General features: G+C 40.8%; 1 pseudogene; it reads left to right on the top strand.

Annotated features, from left to right (window-relative positions):
* Nucleotides 1–1,559: 1,559 nt before the first annotated feature.
* LOC124527933 (V-type proton ATPase subunit d 2-like) lies at nucleotides 1,560–3,116 on the top strand (annotated as a pseudogene).
* Nucleotides 3,117–8,174: the final 5,058 nt, after the last annotated feature.

Below are 8,174 nucleotides of genomic sequence, written 5' to 3'. Positions count from 1 at the left end.
AACCCGAATTATACTTCCCATTTTTCATACAAAACCTTTTTAGGAACAAAAAGTATTTATATTAAAAAAAAAAAACAAGACCACTGCTTAAGCATTCATTATAACTTAGTTATTTTTATGTGATTTGTACTTTTCTATCTTACACTTATTGAAGTATAATATTTACTTTTGAACTGAAGTTTTATAATAAGTATATACTTTTTTTAAGTTTGTTTATTTTGAGAGAGAGAGAGAGCAGGGGAGGGACAGAGAGAGAAAGAGACAGAGAATCCCAAGCAAGCTCTGTGCTGTCAGTACAGAGCCGAATGCGGGGCTCGAACATACTAACTGTGGTATCATGACCTGAGCTGAAACCAAGAGTTTAACTGACTAGAGGCTAACAAGAGGTTAACAGACGCTTAACCGACTGAGCCAGCCAAACACCCCTACTTTTTTAATTTGGAAGGCAACTTTGCCAAGTAAAAAATCATTAAAAGATTTCTGAAGGCTAATTTCTTTAACGTACTTAACCTAATTGTGTAACTTACAGATTGGAATTTTTCTCCTCAGTCTCTTGAAAACAGGGTGACAGTGGAACTCAGGTTCATAGATCCTGTACTTTGACCTTATCCCAGCATGGAATTTTTCTTAAATGTTAGGAACATTTAAAGCACTAGGAATCTTGGTTAATTACTTTCTCCCCCTATGTATTTGAGACTCCAGTCTTGGATTCATGTGAGTTAATAATAATCTCTTTTTTTTTTATTTTCTTAATGTTCATTTCTGAGAGAGAGACAGACAGAATGAGAGCAGGGGGAGGGGCAGAGAGAGAGGGAGACACAGAATCCAAAGCAGGCTCCAGGCTCTGAGCTGTCATGTCAGCACAGAGCTGGACATAGAGCTTGATCTCACAAACCATGAGATCATGACCTGAGCCGAAGTTGAATGCTTAACCCTCTGAGCCAACCCAGGTGCCCCAATAATAATCTCTTGTAATCAATAAAAACAGGAGCTCCATTGACCATGATAGACAATGGCTTTTATTTTTTAATATCCTCCAGATGAGGACCTCATCCTAAGTTAAGGGCACCTTCCAAAGGAGGCTCCTTTCCTTGATATCCACAGTGTAGCCACACCAATTCTCAAGAAACAAGCAGCAGACTCCAGGCCTTTAAATTCCCTACTCCAAAGACATACAAATTCAGCTGTGTTTTCAGCAATTGAAATTGTATACCTGGTCTACTTTCCAGGGCCCTGTTTTTAAATCAAGAAATGTGCAGCCTACTCTCCTTCTCTCAGTCTTGGTTTGTTTCCTGGGTTTACTCAGATTATCTAGCTGATTCACTGTTGCTGTAAAATATAAGGCTGAAAAAAAATAAATAAATAAGGCTGAGCGTGCTGTGTTGAAAGGCACTGAAACCAGAGGAAACCAGCTATGAAAACCCTATCAGCTGATAGATTTCTTCCTGATAACTCCTCATAACTACTAGCATTTTTTTTTTCCAGTCTAGGGCAAATCTCCAGGAGCTGACCAAGAACCAGGGCTGTTTCAGCCCAGATTGCCTGTGATCTTCTTCCCCATGCTTAAGGGTGCCAAGCCATACTTTAACATGGACCCTGGCTACCTGGAAGGCCTGGTGCGAGGGTGCAAAGTCAGCCTCCTGACCCAGCAGGGCTACATCAACCTGGTCCAGTGTGAGACTCTGGAAGATGTGAAAATTCATCTCCAGGCCACTGATTATGGCAACTTCTTGGCTAATCTAACAAATCCTCTTACTGTTTCTGTTTCCAGAATTGACACTGAGATGAATGCAGAGAATTTGAATATTTCTGCAATCATTCCCTGGAACTCCTGAGCACATTTTTTCCACACATATGACATGCAGTTATATGAAAAACAACATGATTCTACTGATGAACGGTGCATTGCAAAGAAGGAAAGAAAGAAAGAAAGAAAGACCTATGAAAGAAATTCTGGTGAAGTGCCACCTATTGGGCTGTTTCACAGAAATGGAAGTGATCAACATTTCAGAGACACCGATCTCTTTTTTTTTAATTTTTTTTAAGTTTATTTATTTTTGACAGAGAGAGAGGCAGAGAATGAGCAGGGGAGAGGCAGAGAGAGATGGAGACACAGACTCAGAAGCAGGCTCCAGGCTCTGAATTGTCAGCACAGAGCCTGACGCGGGGCTCGAACCCACAAACTGCGAGATCATGACCTGAGCTGAAGTCAGATGCTCAACCAACTGAGCCACCCAGGCGCCCCGACACCGATCTCTTTTTTTTTTTTTTTTTTTTTTTTAAATTTTTTTTTTTTTAACATTTATTTATTTTTGAGACAGAGAGAGACAGAGCATGAACGGGGGAGGGTCAGAGAGAGGGAGACACAGTATCTGAAACAGGCTCCAGGCTCTGAGCTGTCAGCACAGAGCCTGACGCGGGGCTCGAACTCACGGACCGCGAGATCATGACCTGAGCCGAAGTCGGCCGCTTAACCGACTGAGCCACCCAGGTGCCCCGACACCGATCTCTTTAATGCTGCTCTGGTTGAAACACCATTAGCTCCATTCTTTCAAGATTGTATGTCTGAAAATAACCTAGTTGAACTGAGTGTTGAATTACTGCACATTAAACCATACAAGTCTCACCCTGAGGCATCCTATAAATTCTGTAAGAATCATGGTGAGGTCACAGTAGAAATTACGTGTCCCATTCTTGAGTTTGAGGCTGCCAGAGGTGCTTCTATCATCACTTTTAACTCCTTTGGCACTGAACCAAGCAAAGGCGACCAGGAGACCATTTACCCAACCTATGGCAAGCTCTGTCTTGAGGGGTGGTGCCTGTGGGCTCAAGCAGAAGACTTCCATCAGGTGAGACGAGTAGCGGACCACTATAGCGGACCAGCCTTTGTTTGAGGCTGTGGGTGATGGCAGCAGAGGAAAGACTTTGGAGGATGTGTTTTATGAGTGTGAGATAGAAATGAACGTGCTGACATTCAACAGGCAATCCCACCATAGCATGCTTCACGCATACACAAAGCTGAAGGAGCAAGAAATGAGAAATATCATGTGGATAATAGAATGCATGTCAAAAAAACACATCAAAGTAAAATTAACAGTTACATTCCAATTTTATAACCCAGTGTGGGGCCTCAAATGCAGAAAATCATAAATATTAAGGAGAGGATTTGAGGAAAGTCAAAAGAATTGCATTATATTACCTGGGTTATACAAAAATAATCCATGCTGCACCTTCATGAATTGCAGACCCAATGGAAATATAGTAAACCAACCCAGAAATAAAGTGTTCCTTCCTTTTTTTTTCCCAGCAGCCTTAAATGTTGTTTCCGTGTTTATGTCTCATTCTTTACCAGACCATAGACATTAATTCTGATTAATCCTATGTGCTTTTCCTATTCTCATTTGGTTGTATTAAAAAATCAGATAGGGGCGCCTGGGTGGCTCAATCAGTTAAGCGTCCGACTTCGGCTCAGGTCATGATCTCGCGGCATGTGAGTTCAAGCCCCATGTGGGGCTCTGTGCTGACAGCTCAGAGCCTGGAGCCTCTTCAGATTCTGTCTCTCTTTCTCTCTCTGCCCCTCCCCCACTCACACTCTGTCTCTCTCTGTCTTTCAGAAATAAACATTTAAAAAAATTTTTTTTAATCAGATCTAATTTTAAACAAAGGAAAAAGAAAAAGAAATGTGCAGCTTCTCCACCGAAACAGCTGGGATTTGAGGTTCTAGATCCTGTTGGATACCTCACTTTCCACTTCACAATTAACCCATGTTTTTACACAGGAAGGGGAAAAATCTCCTATCAAATAGTGGAAGAAATAATTAGGTTCTTAAGAAAGTTGAAAGTTATCCAACAACACCTTTCCAAGGGGAAAATAATGCATATATTAGAAGAGAAAATGCAATCATATGGCTTCCCCAAGCCTCTCAAGCACCAAGCATCACCCACCTATGTATCCTCCAGAAAGTAACAGGTGGACTGTGATTTCTGCACATTAGTGGTTCCCATACTGCTTCCCAGTTCTCTATCATTATGGGAAAATGTTCTTTGCCAGACATCAGTTCGCAAGAAGCAAGACACCTCACAAGAGTCTAAAATGAAGCTAATTTAGATGGCAAAACTCAGGCGTGGGCAGCAATTTTGGCTCAAAATTTTCTAGCAACCAACTCAAAACAGTGTTAATAGTGGCTATCATATAAAACCCAAAGACTAACTGATAGAGACCAGAAATCTATTTCTCAAGTTCCTACTTTAAAAGTTCCAATTTTAAAAAGTGATCCTCTGAATGATACTGTTTTAGGAAGCCCAATAGGGGGTTTCACAAGCCTGTTTCTTGTGGGATTGTTCAATATAGGTAAATATCATCAAACCAATAGATAATTCTGTAACAAGAATTCTACAGAAAGTCAACACATTACAGCATGATAAGTATAGCAATAGGAAAAAATACAAAGTAACCCAGAAAAATAAAGTGATTAACTCTTACTGGTATAAAGCAGGTCAAGAAAAGTTTCCTGGAGAAAGAGACATCTGAATGGAATTTTGATAGGTGTACCTTGGAATTTTCCAAGTAAGCAGTAGAAGGGGGACATTCCGGGCAAAGGAAACCACAAGAAAGTAAAGGCAGGGAGTCATGAATCAGCATGTTTTCATAAAGATCTATATCTGTAATCAGATTAACTGACTGGAGAAAAAGGCTAAACAGGCAGACACAGGAGAGGTGGGCAAGATGAAGAAATGTTTTGTATACTGTGTTAGAGATTTGACATTTATTATAAAACAAAATTGGGGCGCCTGGGTGGCGCAGTCGGTTAAGCGTCCGACTTCAGCCAGGTCACGATCTCGCGGTCCGTGGGTTGGAGCCCCGCGTCGGGCTCTGGGCTGATGGCTCAGAGCCTGGAGCCTGTTTCCGATTCTGTGTCTCCCTCTCTCTCTGCCCCTCCCCCGTTCATGCTCTGTCTCTCTCTGTCCCAAAAATAAATAAAAAACGTTGAAAGAAAAAAAAATCCTATAAAACAAAATTACCTAAGTTCTAAATGAAGGCATTAAAAATAGTAATGAAGATGAGAAAATATACTTAAGGTTGTCTGGGAGGTAGAATTTACACTAAGTATTAATAAAATGAAGGGGTTGAGGGAGAGGTAAGAATGTAAGAGAGTCAGGGGCACCTGAGTGGCTCAGTCGGTTAAGCATCCGACTCTTGATTTTGGCTCAGGTCATGATTTCACAGTTCATGAGATCAAGCCCCATGTCTGGCTCTGTGCTGAGAGTGTGGAGCCCACTTGGTATCCGCTCTCTCCTTCTCCCTACCCGCCCCCTGCTTCAAAATAAATGAAAAGCATTTTTAAATCTTTATTTTAAAAAAGACATTTTTGAATAACCACCATGAATCTGATGTTAAGTGCCAGAGATACAAGAGTGAACAAGACAGATGCAGTCTCCCACAAAGCTTATGGTTGAATACATATTATTTAAGTGATTCAAGACTTTCAGGAACACAGCTAATCCATTAATAGGTAAAGAGAAATTTTTTCAATATCAAGTTACTGACAAAGAGAAATGAAATGAACGTATAAAGATCTAAATTTTAAAACTTGCATAGTAAAATCCTTAAATAAAACCAGTGGCAAATTATAGCCCATAGATGTCAGCAAAGACCCACCTGTGGGCAGGAAAACATTTTACCAGAAGAGGTAGTGTTTTAATTTCTGCCTTGTGTTTCTTTCCCCTCCGTATATTCATTTTTGTTTTATGTTCTCCATGTTTTAATAGCACGTACCCAAAGCAAATTTTTCCCATTATTTCATCCATTTATTGAATATATTTTGTTTTGTGAATTTTATTCAACTTATTCACCAGTTCTGGTAATCTAGTTTTGCTCTTCTCTCTAAAGGACTTTTTGTCTATAATATAAAACCTAGTGCTTGATGGTATACAGGCACAAATTGTTCTCTAAAACACTGGTTTCCAGAATAGAGTGTGTACCCTACAGTGAATGTACACAAGATCCTTAGGATTATGGGAAGGAAATACTAGGATTTCTATTTACATACATTTGGCAACCTTTAAACTTTCTATTTGTCTATGTTATGGTACATATAATCAAGTCATATTATTAGTACATGTGAATAATTTATGATAATTTATAAATAAACATATGCACATAGGTTCTCAAATATTTTTTATTGAGAGAGCTGTCTTATCCATTTGGGCTGCTATAACAAAATACCAGAGACTGGGCAGCCTATAAACAAGTTTATTTCTCATAGTTCTGGAGACTGAGAAGTTCAAGATCAGGGTACCAACGTGGTTTCATTCTGGTGAAAGCCCTCTTCCTGATTCATAGCCAGTGCCTTCTCACTGTGCCCAGAAATGGAGGAAGGGTCAAGAGAGTTCTGGGAAGGTTTCTTTTATAAGAACACTAATCCCATTCAGGAAGGCTGCATCCTCAGGACCTAACCACCTCCTAAAGCCCCTCCCCCCACCCCAGCTTAATACAATCACATTAGGCAAAAAGATTTCAACATGTGAATTTGGGAAGACACAAACATTTAGACCATAGCAAGTGCTTTGTGCTTTTTTTAAAAAAAATTGAGCACCATAGCTCAAATGTGTGTTTTATCTTGTCTACATAATTGAAGTGTATGTTCTTCCAGGGAGTGATGGTATCTTACTTCTCTTACCTTTTCCAAGGCACATTGTACGTGTAAATGCTAATATTTATTGACCACCACTGACATACAATTCTGTTCTTCAAACCATCAACCTGGGGGCCACTCTTTGAACACACTTTGGAAGCATTTTCATTAAAGCTAAGGACAGCTTAGAAAATGTTAATTAAAAATTAAAACTGAAAGTGAAACAAAAATGTTTTCCTTTGGACCAGCAGGAAGAAGACTTAATGAAAAACTTCAATAGTAATTGTAGAAGTAATATTATAAGTAGGGCAATGGTAAGGATTAGATAAAGCCATGCCAGCAGCCTCAAACCAAAGAATGTCCAGTTGCCCCAGTTAATTCATATTTGGTGTGATTTTTCACTGATAAGAATAACTCATAATTAACCTAACCAGCTTACTCATGCTTCTTAAACCTCAGTGTACATAGGAATTTCTAGGACGTAGCCTAGATGCAAATTCTCAGTTTCACCCCAGGGATTCTGAATCAGCAGGTCAGGGGGGTCCAGAAATGTGCATTTTCATCAAGTACCCCGGAAGACTCTAAGCTGGTTATCTGAAACACAACTTTGAGGTAAATGTCCTAGACAAGATTATTCTACCTTGTCACCAGCCATGAGAATTGATCAAAAAACAAATCTAAGAACTCATTTATCAGTCTGTTACCCTCGCCAGCTCTTATTGCCAACTGTGATCAGAAGTGTGAAACAGTCTATGTTCTTCCCTCAGAGATGATCACATTGCTAGCTGTGAGATGGTCCAGATCCCTTAGAACTGGGTAGAGACTGTGGTCTTGGTACTCCAGCACCAATCGCTGCTCCTTCATGTGCCACCCAGGCATTTCATAATATTTACTTGATAAACCATTGCTCAGTAATGAGCCTCATCTCCTCCTGGCCCGATCCATGTGGCCGGACTGATCTCTTATCCATTAGGTAGACCATCTTCGGGCTCTCCTGTCTTCCCAACAGATGTGAACATGAGAAATCCTGGAGCAGAGTAAGATGCCCCTGTATGAAAATAATGGAGACTCACCTGTGTGTGTACAGAGTGGGGAGGGCTATACCCAGGGATGGAAGCAGCAGTAGGAAGACACGCTGCAGGAAGACCTTTCAAATTAGACTCTTATCTCCTTCACATACACCTTGGAACATCACTGCCTCCCCTTCACACATAAACAGAAATCAGAGCAGCACTTGTTCCTTGCTAAGTCAAGTAACTGAAGAAGCTAGGTGATAGGCTGGGGTCTTCACTTCTCCATTACCTGCCACCACTACCCCAGCTGTCAGAGAGCCTGCCTGCTCCCAGTTGTGCTATTCCTTAGACTTGACTGACAGAGTGGCTGCAACTAGAGAGATCCACAGTGCTTCTGAATTCTCCCCCAGGGCTGGACCTGGAAGGACACAGACCTTCACCCTTTTCCCACTACATACCACCCCTCCAAACCAGCTGTTACCTCTGTAGAGACATGAGCTCACAGACCCACAGAATTAGACAGCTAA

This window comes from Lynx rufus, unplaced genomic scaffold (genome assembly GCF_022079265.1).
Source record: "Lynx rufus isolate CCGP_SWC_20201006 ecotype Redwood Valley unplaced genomic scaffold, mLynRuf1.p SCAF_6, whole genome shotgun sequence".
In the NCBI taxonomy this organism is placed as follows: domain Eukaryota; kingdom Metazoa; phylum Chordata; class Mammalia; order Carnivora; family Felidae; genus Lynx; species Lynx rufus.
Note: the sequence above shows the minus strand (reverse complement) of the source record. Positions and strands in the feature narration are given on the sequence as shown.